The following is a 21809-nucleotide window of genomic DNA, read 5'->3' on the forward strand; positions in this document are numbered from 1 at the left end:
TCCCAGGTGAGCGGGCAAGAGTCTCTGGACAGGCAGGTGGTCACAGCAAGTGACGGCTAAGCCTCCAGGTAGGCTAGCAGGTAGGTAGCAGGTAAGCGCTCCCAGGTGAGCGAGTAAGAGTCTCTGGACAGGCAGGTGGTCACAGCAAGTGACGGCTAAGCCTCCAGGTAGACTAGCTGGCAGGTAGCAGGTGAGCGCTCCCAGGTGAGCGAGTAAGAGTCTCTGGACAGGCAGGCAGGTATCAGGTAGGTATCTGGCAGGTACTTCCTGGTCCACAGGCGGACTGATCCATAGACAGACTGGCAGGTGCTGGTAGGCAGACTGTCGGACCACAGGATAGCAAGCAGGTAAGCAGATATCAGGCAGGTATCAGGCAGGTATCAAGCAGGAATCTGGCAGGTGACTCGCAGGTAACTGGTAACGGGACCTGAGGGCTGAAGCAGAGTTGAAAGGCTTTGCAACAACATTGCTCGGGCACCTCCATTTTGGAGGAGGTGCCTTATATATGGTGAGGTCCTCCGGCCATTGGCCGGGGACTCCTTAGGACGGCGCGCGCGGCCCCTTTAAGAGAGGGGGAGCGCGCGCGCGCGCGCCCTAAGCACAGAGGCCGGGAAGCAGCGCGCGCTGCCAGCAGAGCGGGAGGAAGACGCCGGGCACGGAGCGGAGAGGTGAGGGGAACGGCGTCCCTGCCTAGCAGGAGGCAGGGACGCCGACACTACAGTACCCCCCCCCTTTAGGCCCCCCCTTTTTTAGGCCAGACAGAAATTTATCTAGGATGAGCGGGGCATGGATGTTCTCCCGGGGCTCCCATGTTCTCTCCTCAGGACCAAACCCCTTCCAATCCACTAGAAAAAAGGCCCTTTTGGTGGTCAGAATGTTCTCTACCTCAAACTCGTTTTCAGCGGAAACCGGAGCAGGAGGCGTACCTGTAGACTTGGAAAAAGAGTTAAGTATCACGGGTTTGAGTAGAGATACATGGAAGGAGTTGGGAATCCGCAAATTGGCCGGGAGTTTCAATTTATAGGCCACCGGGTTGATTTGTTTGATAACTTCCAGTGGGCCGATGAACTGAGGCCCTAACTTGTAGGAAGGAATCTTGAGCCGGACATATTTGGACGAGAGCCAGACTTTATCTCCAGGACGGAATTGTGGTGGATCCAGACGTCTCTTGTCAGCCTGTTTTTTCATCCGCTCGGATGACTGAAGAAGTGCGGATCTGGTACTTTCCCAAATGGAGGAAAATTCGTTAACGAGAGATTCCGCAGCCGGATTGTCCACCGAGGCGGAGACGGGAAACGGGATCCGAGGATGCTGACCGAAGACTACAAAAAACGGGGATTTGGAGGAAGATTCGCTCTCGTGATTATTGTAAGAAAATTCGGCCCACGGTAAAAGATCCACCCAGTCGGAATGGTGAGCATTAACAAAGTGCCGGAGGTAACTGGTTAAAATTTGGTTGATCCCTTCTACTTGGCCATTGGACTGTGGGTGATAAGCGGAAGAAAAGTCCAAGGTGACCCCCAGCAGTTTACACATGGCTCGCCAAAAACGAGAGGTGAACTGAACCCCTCGGTCGGATACGATGTGGAGAGGAAGACCATGAAGACGGAAGACATGATGGATAAAGTCTTTAGCTAACTCTGATGCAGACGGGAGACCCGGCAGGGGAATAAAGTGAGCCATTTTGGAAAAGCGGTCAGCGACCACCCATATGACCGTACAACCGGCAGAGACAGAGAGGTCCGTTATAAAGTCCATAGCTATATGCTGCCATGGGGCAGCAGGTACAGGAAGTGGAAGGAGACGGCCGGCTGGCAGATGTCTCGGAACCTTGTTGCGGGCGCAGGACACACAGGCTGAAACAAAGTCTATTACGTCCTTGTGCAGGGTAGGCCACCAGTAATGCCGGGTAATAAGCTGGAGGGTCTTTTTCTGACCAGCGTGGCCAGCTAGCTTGGACGAGTGTCCCCAGTGTAGAACCTTCTCACGATCAGGAACAGTTACGAACGTCTTACCGGGTGGAAGACGATTTAGATTCACGGGGGCCACCTGCATTACTTTGGCGGGGTCGATGATGTGTTTAGGCTCCTCTTCAAGATCAGAGACCAAAAAGGATCGGGATAAGGCATCAGCTTTGATGTTTTTGTCAGCCGGGCGAAAATGAAGAATGAAATTAAAGCGGGCGAAGAACAAGGACCACCGGGCTTGGCGCGGGTTAAGTCTCTGGGCACTCTGGAGGTAAGCCAAGTTCTTGTGGTCCGTGTAAATTATTACCGGGTGAAGAGCCCCCTCGAGCAGGTAGCGCCACTCCTCCAGTGCCAGCTTAATGGCCAACAATTCTCGGTCTCCTATAGAATAATTGCGCTCAGAGGAGGAGAAGAGTTTGGAGAAGAAGCCGCAAGTTACCATTCTTCCGGAAGACGACTTTTGGGTAAGTACTGCTCCGGCTCCGGAGGAGGAAGCGTCGACTTCTAGAAAGAATTGTTTGTTGCCGTCCGGACGATGCAGCATAGGGGCGGAGGAAAAAGCTCGTTTTAAGGAAAGGAAGGCCTCCTCTGCTTCGGGCGGCCATTCTCTGAGATTAGCGCCCTTACGGGTGAGCGCCGAGATAGGGGCAGTCCGGGAAGAGAAGTGCGGAATGAAGAGGCGGTAATAGTTGGCGAAGCCCAGGAACCGCTGAATAGCCTTCAACCCCTCTGGTCGGGGCCATTTCTGGATGGCAGACAGTTTCTCAGGGTCCGTTTGTAGGCCGGTCTGAGAGATTATGTAGCCCAGAAACGGAAGCGAGGTCTGCTCAAAGAGGCACTTCTCATATTTAGCGTAGAGTTGGTTCTGCCTGAGCCTGAGCAGGACCTGACGAACGTCCCTCCGGTGAGTGAGAAGATCCAGAGAGAAGACCAAGATGTCGTCCAGGTACACCACTATGCAGGAGTAGAGAAGGTCCCGGAAGATGTCATTGACCAACTCTTGAAAGACAGCGGGAGCGTTACAGAGACCGAAGGGCATTACAAGATATTCATAGTGGCCGTCCCAGGTGTTGAATGCCATCTTCCATTCATCCCCCTGACGGATACGGATCAGATTATACGCCCCACGGAGGTCCAGCTTGGTGAAGATTCTAGCCCCCCTCAGACGGTCAAATAATTCCGGAATGAGCGGAAGGGGGTATTTATTCTTCACTCTGATCTGGTTAAGGCCTCTATAGTCTATACAGGGACGGAGTGAGCCGTCCTTCTTTCTGACGAAGAAGAAGCCTGCTCCCGCCGGGGAGGTAGATTTCCGGATAAATCCCCGGGCCAGATTCTCCTCAATATATTCAGACATGGACCGGGTCTCAGCAGCGGACAAAGGGTAAATACGCCCATGGGGAGGAGTTGCGTCGGGCATCAGGTCAATTGGGCAGTCTTATGGTCTATGAGGGGGTAATGTCTCTGCTTCTCTTTTATTAAAGACGTCCACAAAAGACCAATAGGGAGCTGGTAGGCCGGGTAGATTGGCTGGGGTAGGAGAAGGACGAGCAGGATGAACGGGAACTAAACAAGTCTTATGGCAGTCCTGTCCCCAGCGAAGAACTTCTCCGGTCTGCCAATCAAGCACGGGTGCGTGTCTCTGGAGCCAAGGTAGGCCTAGCAAGAGGGCGTGAGAGAGTCCAGGCAGAACATGGAAGCAGATGCTCTCAGAGTGCAGCATTTCCACCTGCAGAGTTATGGATTCGGTGATGAGTTGGATGGGATGTGGTAAGAGGCCCCCATCCACGGCGGCGACAGATAAGGGTACAGCCAGAGGTTTGGTGGGAATGCGGTATTTCTCTACCAGGGACTGAGAAATGAGATTTCCGGCAGCTCCAGAGTCAAGTTGAGCCAGTTCAAAATAACGGTTCTCCCCGCAGATGGTAGAGACCGACAGCATTAGAGATGGAGAGGGTTTATTTCTGTCTAGGGTGACCTCTCTGAGCGATCCTAGACACAGGCGTTTCCCGACCTCTCCGGGCAGGAACGGATCCGGTGCTCCTTACTGCCACAGTAGAAGCAGCTCCCCTCGGCACGGCGTAATTCTTGACGGGTCTTGACCATCTTGGTCTGGTCGACCTGCATAGGCTCGGGTGAGTGCGCCGGAGGAGTAACGGAGGAAGTGACGGATCTCTGGAAGGTAGGGGCAAGGCGTGGAAACCTCCTCTCACGGGTGACCTCCTTGGTGTGCTCCTGGAACCGGATGTCAATCCGGGTGGCAAGTGTAATCAAGTCGTCGAGAGTGGTAGGAATGTCCCAACCGGTGAGTTCATCTTTAATACGGCCGGACAGACCCTCCCAGAAGACGAACACCAGGGCGTCGTTATCCCAGGCAAGCTCCAAAGCAAGGGTACGGAACCGTATGGCATATTGGCCCACGGTGAGACTTCCTTGGCGGAGGTGTAGAAGAGATGAGGCGGATGAGGTCCTCCGTCCTGGTTCGTCGAAGACCTTCCGGAAAGCCGAGAGAAAGGCTGGCAGATTGGACACCAGGGGGTCTCCTCTCTCCCATAGAGGATTTAGCCAAGCCAGCGCCTCCCCCGTGAGATGGGACATGATGAAGGCTACTTTGGCTCGGTCGGTGGAAAACTGGTGTGCCAACAGTTCGAAGTGCAGAGTGCACGGGTTAATGAAGCCCCGTGCCTGACCGGGATCTCCGCCAAAACGAGGCGGGGCGGTGAGGCGGGGACCGGGAAGAGATGCCATGGAATTGATGAGCAGCGGCGCTGCCGGGGTAGGAGTCGTGCGACTGGAAGCCGGTCCCGAAGATGTAGTCAGTGTGTCCAGGCGGAAGTTAACACTACGCAGGTGGCTCAGGATGGTCAGGTAGGTAGTCACGGCAAGTGACAGGGACAGTCTCTGGGTAGAAGGGCAGGAAGTCACGGCAAGTGACGGGGACAGTCTCTTGACAGGCGGATGGTCACGGCAAGTGACAGCAGGGTAAGAGTCTCTAGACGGGCAGGTGGTCACGGCAAGTGACAGCAGGGAAAGAGTCTCTAGACGGGCAAGTGGTCACGGCAAGTGACAGCGAGTAAGAGTCTCTGGACAGGCAGGTGGTCACAGCAAGTGACGGGTAAGCCTCCAGGTAGACTAGCTGGCAGGTAGCAGGTGAGCGCTCCCAGGTGAGCGAGTAAGAGTCTCTGGACAGGCAGGCAGGTATCAGGTAGGTATCTGGCAGGTACTTCCTGGTCCGCAGGCGGACTGATCCATAGACAGACTGGCAGGTGCTGGTAGGCAGACTGTCGGACCACAGGATAGCAAGCAGGTAAGCAGATATCAGGCAGGTATCAGGCAGGTATCAAGCAGGAATCTGGCAGGTGACTGGCAGGTAACTGGTAACGGGACCTGAGGGCTGAAGCAGAGTTGAAAGGCTTTGCAACAACATTGCTCGGGCACCTCCATTTTGGAGGAGGAGCCTTATATATGGTGAGGTCCTCCGGCCATTGGCCGGGGACTCCTTAGGACGGCGCGCGCGGCCCCTTTAAGAGAGGGGGAGCGCGCGCGCACGCCCTAAGCACAGAGGCCGGGAAGCAGCGCGCGCTGCCAGCAGAGCGGGAGGAAGACGCCGGGCACGGAGCGGAGAGGTGAGGGGAACGGCGTCCCTGCCTAGCAGGAGGCAGGGACGCCGACGCTACAGTACCCCCCCCTTTAGGCCCTCCCTTTTTTAGGTCAGACAGAAATTTATCTAGGATGAGCGGGGCATGGATGTTCTCCCGGGGCTCCCATGTTCTCTCCTCAGGACCAAACCCCTTCCAATCCACTAGAAAAAAGGTCCTTCCTCTTACCCTTTTGGTGGTCAGAATGTTCTCTACCTCAAACTCGTTTTCAGCGGAAACCGGAGCAGGAGGCGTACCTGTAGACTTGGAAAAAGAGTTAAGTATCACGGGTTTGAGTAGAGATACATGGAAGGAGTTGGGAATCTGCAAATTGGCCGGGAGTTTCAATTTATAGGCCACCAGGTTGATTTGTTTGATAACTTCCAGTGGGCCGATGAACTGAGGCCCTAACTTGTAGGAAGGAATCTTGAGCCGGACATATTTGGACGAGAGCCAGACTTTATCTCCAGGACGGAATTGTGGTGGATCCAGACGTCTCTTGTCAGCCTGTTTTTTCATCCGCTCGGATGACTGAAGAAGTGCGGATCTGGTACTTTCCCAAATGGAGGAAAATTCGTTAACGAGAGATTCCGCATCCGGATTGTCCACCGAGGCGGAGACGGGAAACGGGATCCGAGGATGCTGACCGAAGACTACAAAAAACGGGGATTTGGAGGAAGATTCGCTCTCGTGATTATTGTAAGAAAATTCGGCCCACGGTAAAAGATCCACCCAGTCGGAATGGTGAGCATTAACAAAGTGCCGGAGGTAACTGGTTAAAATTTGGTTGATCCCTTCTACTTGGCCATTGGACTGTGGGTGATAAGCGGAAGAAAAGTCCAAGGTGACCCCCAGCAGTTTACACATGGCTCGCCAAAAACGAGAGGTGAACTGAACCCCTCGGTCGGATACGATGTGGAGAGGAAGACCATGAAGACGGAAGACATGATGGATAAAGTCTTTAGCTAACTCTGATGCAGACGGGAGACCCGGCAGGGGAATAAAGTGAGCCATTTTGGAAAAGCGGTCAGCGACCACCCATATGACCGTACAACCGGCAGAGACAGGGAGGTCCGTTATAAAGTCCATAGCTATATGCTGCCATGGGGCAGCAGGTACAGGAAGTGGAAGGAGACGGCCGGCTGGCAGATGTCTCGGAACCTTGTTGCGGGCGCAGGACACACAGGCTGAAACAAAGTCTATTACGTCCTTGTGCAGGGTAGGCCACCAGTAATGCCGGGTAATAAGCTGGAGGGTTTTTTTCTGACCAGCGTGGCCAGCTAGCTTGGACGAGTGTCCCCAGTGTAGAACCTTCTCACGATCAGGAACAGTTACGAACGTCTTACCGGGTGGAAGACGATTTAGATTCACGGGGGCCACCTGCATTACTTTGGCAGGGTCGATGATGTGTTTAAGCTCCTGTTCAAGATCAGAGACCAAAAAGGATCGGGATAAGGCATCAGCTTTGATGTTTTTGTCAGCCGGGCGAAAATGAAGAATGAAATTAAAGCGGGCGAAGAACAAGGACCACTGGGCTTGGCGCGGGTTAAGTCTCTGGGCACTCTGGAGGTAAGCCAAGTTCTTGTGGTCCGTGTAAATTATTACCGGGTGAAGAGCCCCCTCGAGCAGGTAGCGCCACTCCTCCAGTGCCAGCTTAATGGCCAACAATTCTCGGTCTTCTATAGAATAATTGCGCTCAGAGGAGGAGAAGAGTTTGGAGAAGAAGCCGCAAGTTACCATTCTTCCGGAAGACGACTTTTGGGTAAGTACTGCTCCGGCTCCGGAGGAGGAAGCGTCGACTTCTAGAAAGAATTGTTTGTTGCCGTCCGGACGATGCAGCATAGGGGCGGAGGAAAAAGCTCGTTTTAAGGAAAGGAAGGCCTCCTCTGCTTCGGGCGGCCATTCTCTGAGATTAGCGCCCTTACGGGTGAGCGCCGAGATAGGGGCAGTCCGGGAAGAGAAGTGCGGAATGAAGAGGCGGTAATAGTTGGCGAAGCCCAGGAACCGCTGAATAGCCTTCAACCCCTCTGGTCGGGGCCATTTCTGGATGGCAGACAGTTTCTCAGGGTCTGTTTGTAGGCCGGTCTGAGAGATTATGTAGCCCAGAAACGGAAGCGAGGTCTGCTCAAAGAGGCACTTCTCATATTTAGCGTAGAGTTGGTTCTGCCTGAGCCTGAGCAGGACCTGACGAACGTCCCTCCGGTGAGTGAGAAGATCCGGAGAGAAGACCAAGATGTCGTCCAGGTACACCATCACGCAGGAGTAGAGAAGGTCGCGGAAGATGTCATTGACCAACTCTTGAAAGACGGCGGGAGCGTTACAGAGACCGAAGGGCATTACAAGATATTCATAGTGGCCGTCCCGGGTGTTGAATGCCATCTTCCATTCATCCCCCTGACGGATACGGACCAGATTATACGCCCCACGGAGGTCCAGCTTGGTGAAGATTCTAGCCCCCCTCAGACGGTCAAATAATTCCGGAATGAGCGGAAGGGGGTATTTATTCTTCACTGTGATCTGGTTAAGGCCTCTATAGTCTATACAGGGACGGAGTGAGCCGTCCTTCTTTCTGACGAAGAAGAAGCCTGCTCCCGCCGGGGAGGTAGATTTCCGGATAAATCCCCGGGCCAGATTCTCCTCAATATATTCAGACATGGACCGGGTCTCAGCAGCGGACAAAGGGTAAATACACCCATGGGGAGGAGTTGCGCCGGGCATCAGGTCAATTGGGCAGTCTTATGGTCTATGAGGGGGTAATGTCTCTGCTTCTCTTTTATTAAAGACGTCCACAAAAGACCAATAGGGAGCCGGTAGGCCGGGTAGATTGGCTGGGGTAGGAGAAGGACGAGCAGGTTGAACGGGAACTAAACAAGTCTTATGGCAGTCCTGTCCCCAGCGAAGAACTTCTCCGGTCTGCCAATCAAGCACGGGTGCGTGTCTCTGGAGCCAAGGTAGGCCTAGCAAGAGGGCGTGAGAGAGTCCAGGCAGAACATGGAAGCAGATGCTCTCAGAGTGCAGCATTCCCACCTGCAGAGTTATGGATTCGGTGATGAGTTGGATGGGATGTGGTAAGAGGCCCCCATCCACGGCGGCGACAGATAAGGGTACAGCCAGAGGTTTGGTGGGAATGCGGTATTTCTCTACCAGGGACTGAGAAATGAGATTTCCGGCAGCTCCAGAGTCAAGTTGAGCCAGTTCAAAATAACGGTTCTCCCCGCAGATGATAGAGACCGACAGCATTAGAGATGGAGAGGGTTTATTTCTGTCTAGGGTGACCTCTCTGAGCGATCCTAGACACAGGCGTTTCCCGACCTCTCCGGGCAGGAACGGATCCGGTGCTCCTTACTGCCACAGTAGAAGCAGCTCCCCTCGGCACGGCGTAATTCTTGACGGGTCTTGACCATCTTGGTCTGGTCGACCTGCATAGGCTCGGGTGAGTGCGCCGGAGGAGTAACGGAGGAAGTGACGGATCTCTGGAAGGTAGGGGCAAGGCGTGGAAACCTCCTCTCACGGGTGACCTCCTTGGTGTGCTCCTGGAACCGGATGTCAATCCGGGTGGCAAGTGTAATCAAGTCGTCGAGAGTGGTAGGAATGTCCCAACCGGTGAGTTCATCTTTAATACGGCCGGACAGACCCTCCCGGATGACGGACACCAGAGCGTCGTTATCCCAGGCAAGCTCCAAAGCAAGGGTACGGAACCGTATGGCATATTGGCCCACGGTGAGACTTCCTTGGCGGAGGTGTAGAAGAGATGAGGCGGATGAGGTCCTCCGTCCTGGTTCATCGAAGACCTTCCGGAAAGCCGAGAGAAAGGCTGGCAGATTGGACACCAGGGGGTCTCCTCTCTCCCATAGAGGATTTAGCCAAGCCAGCGCCTCCCCCGTGAGATGGGACATGATGAAGGCTACTTTGGCTCGGTCGGTGGAAAACTGGTGTGCCAACAGTTCGAAGTGCAGAGTGCACAGGTTAATGAAGCCCCGTGCCTGACCGGGATCTCCGCCAAAACGAGGCGGGGCGGTGAGGCGGGGACCGGGAAGAGATGCCATGGAATTGATGAGCAGCGGCGCTGCCGGGGTAGGAGTCGTGCGACTGGAAGCCGGTCCCGAAGATGTAGTCAGTGTGTCCAGGCGGGAGTTAACACTACGCAGGTGGCTCAGGATGGTCAGGTAGGTAGTCACGGCAAGTGACAGGGACAGTCTCTGGGTAGAAGGGCAGGAAGTCACGGCACGTGACGGGGACAGTCTCTTGACAGGCGGATGGTCACGGCAAGTGACAGCAGGGTAAGAGTCTCTAGACGGGCAGGTGGTCACGGCAAGTGACAGCAGGGAAAGAGTCTCTAGACGGGCAAGTGGTCACGGCAAGTGACAGCGAGTAAGAGTCTCTGGACAGGCAGGTGGTCACAGCAAGTGACGGCTAAGCCTCCAGGTAGGCTAGCAGGCAGGTAGCAGGTGAGCGCTCCCAGGTGAGCGAGTAAGAGTCTCTGGACAGGCAGGCAGGTATCTGGCAGATACTTCCTGGTCCGCAGGTGGACTGATCCATAGACAGACTGGCAGGTGCTGGTAGGCAGACTGTCGGACCACAGGATAGCAAGCAGGTAAGCAGATATCAGGCTGGTATCAGGCAGGTATCAAACAGGAATCTGGCAGGTGACTGGCAGGTAACTGGTAACGGGACCTGAGGGCTGAAGCAGAGTTGAAAGGCTTTGCAACAACATTGCTCGGGCACCTCCATTTTGGAGGAGGTGCCTTATATATGGTGAGGTCCTCCGGCCATTGGCCAGGGACTCCTTAGGACGGCGCGCGCGGCCCCTTTAAGAGAGGGGGAGCGCGCGCGCGCCCTAAGTACAGAGGCCGGGAAGCAGCTCGCGCTGCCAGCAGAGCGGGAGGAAGACGCCGGGCACGGAGCGGAGAGGTGAGGGGAACGGCGTCCCTGCCTAGCAGGAGGCAGGGACGCCGACGCTACAAGATGGTATTTGAACCATCAAAAGATGTTTTATGATGAAGCGACCTCAAAATGTAATGATAAAATAGCCGTTGTAAGTGAATCCCAAGTATATATTATATTGATATATAAGATCAGGAATAATTGTTATATAGAAAACTGTATCCCAGGGGATTTTAACCATTCACACTGGACAAATTGGAAAAAACAACTTTTCAATCAAACTAACGCGTTCCAGAATTATCCAGCTGTAGTACCACTAATGACCAAAAGATGGCGAAAACTGAAAGTAAAACAAACTTCTAATAAGACACATGAATATGAACAAACGTCTCCTCTGGTTTGTTCATCCCCATGTGAGGATTAGGGCTCAATTATAACAAATTGTCTAACAACTAGAATCCATGTCATCTATTGGGGCATGTCAATGCACTGGAGCCCCTCTCTATTAGCCACAAATGAAAGCTACTTCACGGGGCAGCCCTCCTTTTGAAGAATCCATTAAAAATGTGCTTTTCAGTTGTGTGGTGTAGTATATAGAGGATGTGTCCCGTGTGGTGTAGTATATAGAGGATGTGTCAGCTCTCCTGTGTGGTGTAGTATATAGAGGATGTGTCCCGTGTGGTGCAGTATATAGAGGATGTGTCCCGTGTGGTGTAGTATATAGAGGATGTGTCCTGTGTGGTGTAGTATATAGAGGATGTGTCCTGTGTGGTGTAGTATATAGAGGATGTGTCCCGTGTGGTGTAGTATATAGAGGATGTGTCCTGTGTGGTGTAGTATATACAGAATGTGTCCCGTGTGGTGTAGTATATAGAGGATGTGTCCTGTGTGGTGCAGTATATAGAGGATGTGTCCTGTGTGGTGTAGTATATAGAGGATGTGTCCCGTGTGGTGTAGTATATAGAGGATGTGTCCTGTGTGGTGTAGTATATACAGAATGTGTCCCGTGTGGTGTAGTATATAGAGGATGTGTCCTGTGTGGTGTAGTATATAGAGGATGTGTCCCGTGTGGTGCAGTATATAGAGGATGTGTCCCGTGTGGTGTAGTATATAGAGGATGTGTCCTGTGTGGTGTAGTATATAGAGGATGTGTCCTGTGCTGTAGTATATAGAGGATGTGTCCCGTGTGGTGCAGTATATAGAGGATGTGTCCCGTGTGGTGTAATATATAGAGGATGTGTCCCGTGTGGTGTAGTATATAGAGGATGTGTCCTGTGTGGTGTAGTATATAGAGGATGTGTCCTGTGTGGTGTAGTATATAGAGGATGTGTCCCGTGTGATGTAGTATATAGAGGATGTGTCCTGTGTGGTGTAGTATATAGAGGATGTGTCCCGTGTGGTGCAGTATACAGAGGATGTGTCCCGTGTGGTGCAGTATATAGAGGATGTGTCCCGTGTGATGTAGTATATAGAGGATGTGTCCTGTGTGGTGTAGTATATAGAGGATGTGTCCTGTTCTGTAGTATATAGAGGATGTGTCCCGTGTGGTGCAGTATATAGAGGATGTGTCCTGTGTGGTGTAGTATATAGAGGATGTGTACCGTGTGGTGTAGTATATAGAGGATGTGTCCCGTGTGGTGTAGTATATAGAGGATGTGTCCCGTGCGGTGTAGTATATAGAGGATGTGTCCCGTGCGGTGTAGTATATAGAGGATGTGTCCTGTGTGGTGTAGTATATAGAGGATGTGTCCCGTGCGGTGTAGTATATAGAGGATGTGTACCGTGTGGTATAGTATATAGAGGATGTGTCCCGTGTGGTGTAGTATATAGAGGATGTGTACCGTGTGGTGTAGTATATAGAGGATGTGTCCTGTGTGGTGTAGTATATAGAGGATGTGTCCCGTGCGGTGTAGTATATAGAGGATGTGTACCGTGTGGTGTAGTATATAGAGGATGTGTCCCGTGTGGTGTAGTATATAGAGGATGTGTCCCGTGCGGTGTAGTATATAGAGGATGTGTACCGTGTGGTGTAGTATATAGAGGATGTGTCCCGTGTGGTGTAGTATATAGAGGATGTGTCCCGTGTGGTGCAGTATATAGAGGATGTGTCCTGTGTGGTGTAGTATATAGAGGATGTGTCCCGTGTGGTGTAGTATATAGAGGATGTGTCCCGTGCGGTGTAGTATATAGAGGATGTGTCCCGTGCGGTGTAGTATATAGAGGATGTGTACCGTGTGGTGTAGTATATAGAGGATGTGTCCCGTGTGGTGTAGTATATAGAGGATGTGTCCCGTGCAGTGTAGTATATAGAGGATGTGTCCCGTGCGGTGCAGTATATAGAGGATGTGTCCCGTGTGGTGTAGTATATAGAGGATGTGTCCCGAGCGGTGTAGTATATAGAGGATGTGTCCTGTGTGGTGTAGTATATAGAGGATGTGTCCCGTGTGGTGTAGTATATAGAGGATGTGTCCCGTGTGATGTAGTATATAGAGGATGTGTCCCGTGTGATGTAGTATATAGAGGATGTGTCCCATGTGGTGTAGTATATAGAGGATGTGTCCCATGTGGTGCAGTATATAGAGGATGTGTCCTGTGTGGTGTAGTATATAGAGGATGTGTCCCGTGTGGTGCAGTATATAGAGGATGTGTCCTGTGTGGTGTAGTATATAGAGGATGTGTCCTGTGTGGTGTAGTATATAGAGGATGTGTCCAGTGTGGTGTAGTATATAGAGGATGTGTCCCGTGTGGTGCAGTATATAGAGGATGTGTCCAGTGTGGTGTAGTATATAGAGGATGTGTCCCGTGTGGTGTAGTATATAGAGGATGTGTCCTGTGTGGTGTAGTATACAGAGGATGTGTCCAGTGTGGTGTAGTATATAGAGGATGTGTCCCGTGTGGTGTAGTATATAGAGGATGTGTCCCGTGTGGTGTAGTATATAGAGGATGTGTCCTGTGTGGTGTAGTATATAGAGGATGTGTCCTGTGTGGTGTAGTATACAGAGGATGTGTCCAGTGTGGTGTAGTATATAGAGGATGTGTCCCGTGTGGTGTAGTATATAGAGGATGTGTCCAGTGTGGTGTAGTATATAGAGGATGTGTCCTGTGTGGTGTAGTATATAGAGGATGTGTCCCGTGTGGTGCAGTATATAGAGGACGTGTCCCGTGTGGAGTAGTATATAGAGGATGTGTCCCGTGTGGTGTAGTATACAGAGGATGTGTCCTGTGTGGTGTAGTATATAGAGGATGTGTCCTGTGTGGTGTAGTATATAGAGGATGTGTCCTGTGTGGTGTAGTATATAGAGGATGTGTCCCGTGTGGTGTAGTATATAGAGGATGTGTCCCGTGCGGTGTAGTATATAGAGGATGTGTCCCGTGTGATGTAGTATATAGAGGATGTGTGCCATGTGGTGTAGTATATAGAGGATGTGTCCCGTGTGGTGCAGTATATAGAGGATGTGTCCTGTGTGGTGTAGTATATAGAGGATGTGTCCTGTGTGGTGTAGTATATAGAGAATGTGTCCTGTGTGGTGTAGTATATAGAGGATGTGTCCCGTGTGGTGCAGTATATAGAGGATGTGTCCTGTGTGGTGTAATATATAGAGGATGTGTCCCGTGTGGTGCAGTATATAGAGGATGTGTCCTGTGTGGTGTAGTATATAGAGGATGTGTCCCGTGTGGTGCAGTATATAGAGGATGTGTCCTGTGTGGTGTAGTATATAGAGGATGTGTCCTGTGTGGTGTAGTATATAGAGGATGTGTCCCGTGTGGTGCAGTATATAGAGGATGTGTCCTGTGTGGTGTAATATATAGAGGATGTGTCCCGTGTGGTGCAGTATATAGAGGATGTGTCCTGTGTGGTGTAGTATATAGAGGATGTGTCCTGTGTGGTGTAGTATATAGAGGATGTGTCCTGTGTGGTGTAGTATATAGAGGATGTGTCCAGTGTGGTGTAGTATATAGAGGATGTGTCCCGTGTGGTGCAGTATATAGAGGATGTGTCCAGTGTGGTGTAGTATATAGAGGATGTGTCCTGTGTGGTGTAGTATATAGAGGATGTGTCCCGTGCGGTGTAGTATATAGAGGATGTGTCCCGTGTGATGTAGTATATAGAGGATGTGTCCCATGTGGTGTAGTATATAGAAGATGTGTCCCATGTGGTGCAGTATATAGAGGATGTGTCCTGTGTGGTGTAGTATATAGAGGATGTGTCCCGTGTGGTGCAGTATATAGAGGATGTGTCCTGTGTGGTGTAGTATATAGATTATGTGTCCCGTGTGGTGTAGTATATAGAGGATGTGTCCCGTGTGGTGCAGTATATAGAGGATGTGTCCCGTGTGGTGCAGTATATAGAGGATGTGTCCTGTGTGGTGTAGTATACAGAGGATGTGTCCAGTGTGGTGTAGTATATAGAGGATGTGTCCCGTGTGGTGTAGTATATAGAGGATGTGTCCCGTGTGGTGTAGTATATAGAGGATGTGTCCTGTGTGGTGTAGTATATAGAGGATGTGTCCAGTGTGGTGTAGTATATAGAGGATGTGTCCCGTGTGGTGTAGTATATAGAGGATGTGTCCAGTGTGGTGTAGTATATAGAGGATGTGTCCTGTGTGGTGTAGTATATAGAGGATGTGTCCCGTGTGGTGCAGTATATAGAGGACGTGTCCCGTGTGGAGTAGTATATAGAGGATGTGTCCCGTGTGGTGTAGTATACAGAGGATGTGTCCTGTGTGGTGTAGTATATAGAGGATGTGTCCTGTGTGGTGTAGTATATAGAGGATGTGTCCTGTGTGGTGTAGTATATAGAGGATGTGTCCCGTGTGGTGTAGTATATAGAGGATGTGTCCCGTGCGGTGTAGTATATAGAGGATGTGTCCCGTGTGATGTAGTATATAGAGGATGTGTGCCATGTGGTGTAGTATATAGAGGATGTGTCCCGTGTGGTGCAGTATATAGAGGATGTGTCCTGTGTGGTGTAGTATATAGAGGATGTGTCCTGTGTGGTGTAGTATATAGAGAATGTGTCCTGTGTGGTGTAGTATATAGAGGATGTGTCCCGTGTGGTGCAGTATATAGAGGATGTGTCCTGTGTGGTGTAATATATAGAGGATGTGTCCCGTGTGGTGCAGTATATAGAGGATGTGTCCTGTGTGGTGTAGTATATAGAGGATGTGTCCCGTGTGGTGCAGTATATAGAGGATGTGTCCTGTGTGGTGTAGTATATAGAGGATGTGTCCTGTGTGGTGTAGTATATAGAGGATGTGTCCCGTGTGGTGCAGTATATAGAGGATGTGTCCTGTGTGGTGTAATATATAGAGGATGTGTCCCGTGTGGTGCAGTATATAGAGGATGTGTCCTGTGTGGTGTAGTATATAGAGGATGTGTCCTGTGTGGTGTAGTATATAGAGGATGTGTCCAGTGTGGTGTAGTATATAGAGGATGTGTCCCGTGTGGTGCAGTATATAGAGGATGTGTCCAGTGTGGTGTAGTATATAGAGGATGTGTCCTGTGTGGTGTAGTATATAGAGGATGTGTCCCGTGCGGTGTAGTATATAGAGGATGTGTCCCGTGTGATGTAGTATATAGAGGATGTGTCCCATGTGGTGTAGTATATAGAAGATGTGTCCCATGTGGTGCAGTATATAGAGGATGTGTCCTGTGTGGTGTAGTATATAGAGGATGTGTCCCGTGTGGTGCAGTATATAGAGGATGTGTCCTGTGTGGTGTAGTATATAGATTATGTGTCCCGTGTGGTGTAGTATATAGAGGATGTGTCCCGTGTGGTGCAGTATATAGAGGATGTGTCCCGTGTGGTGCAGTATATAGAGGATGTGTCCTGTGTGGTGTAGTATACAGAGGATGTGTCCAGTGTGGTGTAGTATATAGAGGATGTGTCCCGTGTGGTGTAGTATATAGAGGATGTGTCCCGTGTGGTGTAGTATATAGAGGATGTGTCCTGTGTGGTGTAGTATATAGAGGATGTGTCCTGTGTGGTGTAGTATATAGAGGATGTGTCCTGTGTGGTGTAGTATATAGAGGATGTGTCCCGTGTGGTGCAGTATATAGAGGACGTGTCCCGTGTGGAGTAGTATATAGAGGATGTGTCCCGTGTGGTGTAGTATACAGAGGATGTGTCCTGTGTGGTGTAGTATATAGAGGATGTGTCCTGTGTGGTGTAGTATATAGAGGATGTGTCCTGTGTGGTGTAGTATATAGAGGATGTGTCCCGTGTGGTGTAGTATATAGATTATGTGTCCCGTGTGGTGTAGTATATAGAGGATGTGTCCCGTGTGGTGTAGTATATAGAGGATGTGTCCCGTGTGGTGTAGTATATAGAGGATGTGTCCTGTGTGGTGTAGTATATAGAGGATGTGTCCTGTGTGGTGTAGTATATAGAGGATGTGTCCCGTGTGGTGTAGTATATAGAGGATGTGTCCAGTGCAGTGTAGTATATAGAGTATGTGTCCTGTGTGGTGTAGTATATAGAGGATGTGTCCTGTGCTGTAGTATATAGAGGATGTGTCCCGTGTGGTGCAGTATATAGAGGATGTGTCCCGTGTGGTGCAGTATATAGAGGATGTGTCCCGTGTGATGTAGTATATAGAGGATGTGTCCCATGTGGTGTAGTATATAGAGGATGTGTCCCATGTGATGCAGTATATAGAGGATGTGTCCCGTGTGGTGTAGTATATAGAGGATGTGTCCCTTGTGGTGTAGTATATAGAGGATGTGTCCTGTGTGGTGTAGTATATAGAGGATGTGTCCCGTGTGGTGTAGTATATAGATTATGTGTCCCGTGTGGTGTAGTATATAGAGGATGTGTCCCGTGTGGTGCAGTATATAGAGGATGTGTCCCGTGTGGTGCAGTATATAGAGGATGTGTCCTGTGTGGTGTAGTATATAGAGGATGTGTCCAGTGTGGTGTAGTATATAGAGGATGTGTCCCGTGTGGTGCAGTATATAGAGGATGTGTCCAGTGTGGTGAAGTATATAGAGGATGTGTCCTGTGTGGTGTAGTATACAGAGGATGTGTCCAGTGTGGTGTAGTATATAGAGGATGTGTCCCGTGTGGTGTAGTATATAGAGGATGTGTCCCGTGTGGTGTAGTATATAGAGGATGTGTCCCGTGTGGTGTAGTATATAGAGGATGTGTCCTGTGTGGTGTAGTATATAGAGGATGTGTCCTGTGTGGTGTAGTATATAGAGGATGTGTCCCGTGTGGTGCAGTATATAGAGGACGAGTCCCGTGTGGAGTAGTATATAGAGGATGTGTCCCGTGTGGTGTAGTATACAGAGGATGTGTCCTGTGTGGTGTAGTATATAGAGGATGTGTCCTGTGTGGTGTAGTATATAGAGGATGTGTCCTGTGTGGTGTAGTATATAGAGGATGTGTCCCGTGTGGTGTAGTATATAGATTATGTGTCCCGTGTGGTGTAGTATATAGAGGATGTGTCCCGTGTGGTGTAGTATATAGAGGATGTGTCCCGTGTGGTGTAGTATATAGAGGATGTGTCCTGTGTGGTGTAGTATATAGAGGATGTGTCCTGTGTGGTGTAGTATATAGAGGATGTGTCCCGTGTGGTGTAGTATATAGAGGATGTGTCCCGTGTGGTGTAGTATATAGAGGATGTGTCCAGTGCAGTGTAGTATATAGAGTATGTGTCCTGTGTGGTGTAGTATATAGAGGATGTGTCCTGTGCTGTAGTATATAGAGGATGTGTCCCGTGTGGTGCAGTATATAGAGGATGTGTCCCGTGTGGTGCAGTATATAGAGGATGTGTCCCGTGTGATGTAGTATATAGAGGATGTGTCCCATGTGGTGTAGTATATAGAGGATGTGTCCCATGTGATGCAGTATATAGAGGATGTGTCCCGTGTGGTGTAGTATATAGAGGATGTGTCCCTTGTGGTGTAGTATATAGAGGATGTGTCCTGTGTGGTGTAGTATATAGAGGATGTGTCCTGTGTGGTGTAGTATATAGAGGATGTGTCCCATGTGATGCAGTATATAGAGGATGTGTCCCGTGTGGTGTAGTATATAGAGGATGTGTCCTGTGTGGTGTAGTATATAGAGGATGTGTCCTGTGTGGTGTAGTATATAGAGGATGTGTCCTGTGTGGTGTAGTATATAGAGGATGTGTCCCGTGTGGTGCAGTATATAGAGGATGTGTCCTGTGTGGTGTAGTATATAGAGGATGTGTCCTGTGTGGTGTAGTATATAGAGGATGTGTCCAGTGTGGTGTAGTATATAGAGGATGTGTCCCGTGTGGTGCAGTATATAGAGGATGTGTCCAGTGTGGTGTAGTATATAGAGGATGTGTCCTGTGTGGTGTAGTATATAGAGGATGTGTCCTGTGTGGTGTAGTATATAGAGGATGTGTCCTGTGTGGTGTAGTATATAGAGGATGTGTCCTGTGTGGTGTAGTATATAGAGGATGTGTCCTGTGTGGTGTAGTATATAGAGGATGTGTCCTGTGTGGTGTAGTATATAGAGGATGTGTCCTGTGTGGTGTAGTATATAGAGGATGTGTCCCGTGTGGTGTAGTATATAGAGGATGTGTCCCGTGTGGTGCAGTATATAGAGGATGTGTCCTGTGTGGTGTAGTATATAGAGGATGTGTCCCGTGTGGTGTAGTATATAGAGGATGTGTCCCGTGCGGTGTAGTATATAGAGGATGTGTCCCGTGCGGTGTAGTATATAGAGGATGTGTCCAGTGTGGTGTAGTATATAGAGGATGTGTCCCGTGTGGTGTAGTATATAGAGGATGTGTCCCTTGTGGTGTAGTATATAGAGGATGTGTCCTGTGTGGTGCAGTATATAGAGGATGTGTCCCGTGTGATGTAGTATATAGAGGATGTGTCCCATGTGGTGTAGTATATAGAGGATGTGTCCCATGTGATGCAGTATATAGAGGATGTGTCCCGTGTGGTGTAGTATATAGAGGATGTGTCCCTTGTGGTGTAGTATATAGAGGATGTGTCCTGTGTGGTGTAGTATATAGAGGATGTGTCCCGTGTGGTGTAGTATATAGATTATGTGTCCCGTGTGGTGTAGTATATAGAGGATGTGTCCCGTGTGGTGCAGTATATAGAGGATGTGTCCCGTGTGGTGCAGTATATAGAGGATGTGTCCTGTGTGGTGTAGTATATAGAGGATGTGTCCAGTGTGGTGTAGTATATAGAGGATGTGTCCCGTGTGGTGCAGTATATAGAGGATGTGTCCAGTGTGGTGAAGTATATAGAGGATGTGTCCTGTGTGGTGTAGTATACAGAGGATGTGTCCAGTGTGGTGTAGTATATAGAGGATGTGTCCCGTGTGGTGTAGTATATAGAGGATGTGTCCCGTGTGGTGTAGTATATAGAGGATGTGTCCTGTGTGGTGTAGTATATAGAGGATGTGTCCTGTGTGGTGTAGTATATAGAGGATGTGTCCTGTGTGGTGTAGTATATAGAGGATGTGTCCCGTGTGGTGCAGTATATAGAGGACGAGTCCCGTGTGGAGTAGTATATAGAGGATGTGTCCCGTGTGGTGTAGTATACAGAGGATGTGTCCTGTGTGGTGTAGTATATAGAGGATGTGTCCTGTGTGGTGTAGTATATAGAGGATGTGTCCTGTGTGGTGTAGTATATAGAGGATATGTCCCGTGTGGTGTAGTATATAGATTATGTGTCCCGTGTGGTGTAGTATATAGAGGATGTGTCCCGTGTGGTGTAGTATATAGAGGATGTGTCCCGTGTGGTGTAGTATATAGAGGATGTGTCCTGTGTGGTGTAGTATATAGAGGATGTGTCCTGTGTGGTGTAGTATATAGAGGATGTGTCCCGTGTGGTGTAGTATATAGAGGATGTGTCCCGTGTGGTGTAGTATATAGAGGATGTGTCCAGTGCAGTGTAGTATATAGAGTATGTGTCCTGTGTGGTGTAGTATATAGAGGATGTGTCCTGTGCTGTAGTATATAGAGGATGTGTCCCGTGTGGTGCAGTATATAGAGGATGTGTCCCGTGTGGTGCAGTATATAGAGGATGTGTCCCGTGTGATGTAGTATATAGAGGATGTGTCCCATGTGGTGTAGTATATAGAGGATGTGTCCCATGTGATGCAGTATATAGAGGATGTGTCCCGTGTGGTGTAGTATATAGAGGATGTGTCCCTTGTGGTGTAGTATATAGAGGATGTGTCCTGTGTGGTGTAGTATATAGAGGATGTGTCCTGTGTGGTGTAGTATATAGAGGATGTGTCCCGTGTGGTGCAGTATATAGAGGATGTGTCCTGTGTGGTGTAGTATATAGAGGATATGTCCTGTGTGGTGTAGTATATAGAGGATGTGTCCAGTGTGGTGTAGTATATAGAGGATGTGTCCCGTGTGGTGCAGTATATAGAGGATGTGTCCAGTGTGGTGTAGTATATAGAGGATGTGTCCCGTGTGGTGTAGTATATAGAGGATGTGTCCAGTGTGGTGTAGTATATAGAGGATGTGTCCCGTGTGGTGTAGTATATAGAGGATGTGTCCCTTGTGGTGTAGTATATAGAGGATGTGTCCTGTGTGGTGCAGTATATAGAGGATGTGTCCCGTGCTGTGCAGTATATAGAGGATGTGTCCTGTGTGGTGCAGTATATAGAGGATGTGTCCTGTGTGGTGTAGTATATAGAGGGTGTGTCCCGTGTGGTGTAGTATATAGAGGATGTGTCCCGTGTGGTGTAGTATATAGAGGATGTGTCCCGTGTGGTGTAGTATATAGAGGATGTGTCCTGTGTGGTGTAGTATATAGAGGATGCGTCTTGTGTGGTGTAGTATATAGAGGATGTGTCCTGTGTGGTGTAGTATATAGAGGATGTGTCCCGTGTGGTGTAGTATATAGAGGATGTGTCCCGTGTGGTGTAGTATATAGAGGATGTGTCCAGTGCAGTGTAGTATATAGAGTATGTGTCCTGTGTGGTGTAGTATATAGAGGATGTGTCCTGTGCTGTAGTATATAGAGGATGTGTCCCGTGTGGTGCAGTATATAGAGGATGTGTCCCGTGTGGTGCAGTATATAGAGGATGTGTCCCGTGTGATGTAGTATATAGAGGATGTGTCCCATGTGGTGTAGTATATAGAGGATGTGTCCCATGTGGTGCAGTATATAGAGGATGTGTCCCGTGTGGTGTAGTATATAGAGGATGTGTCCCTTGTGGTGTAGTATATAGAGGATGTGTCCTGTGTGGTGTAGTATATAGAGGATGTGTCCTGTGTGGTATAGTATATAGAGGATGTGTCCCGTGTGGTGCAGTATATAGAGGATGTGTCCTGTGTGGTGTAGTATATAGAGGATGTGTCCTGTGTGG

Source organism: Phyllobates terribilis, unplaced genomic scaffold (assembly GCF_046119375.1).
Source record: "Phyllobates terribilis strain yellow unplaced genomic scaffold, ASM4611937v1 Scaffold_8__6_contigs__length_399053987, whole genome shotgun sequence".
Classification (NCBI taxonomy): domain Eukaryota; kingdom Metazoa; phylum Chordata; class Amphibia; order Anura; family Dendrobatidae; genus Phyllobates; species Phyllobates terribilis.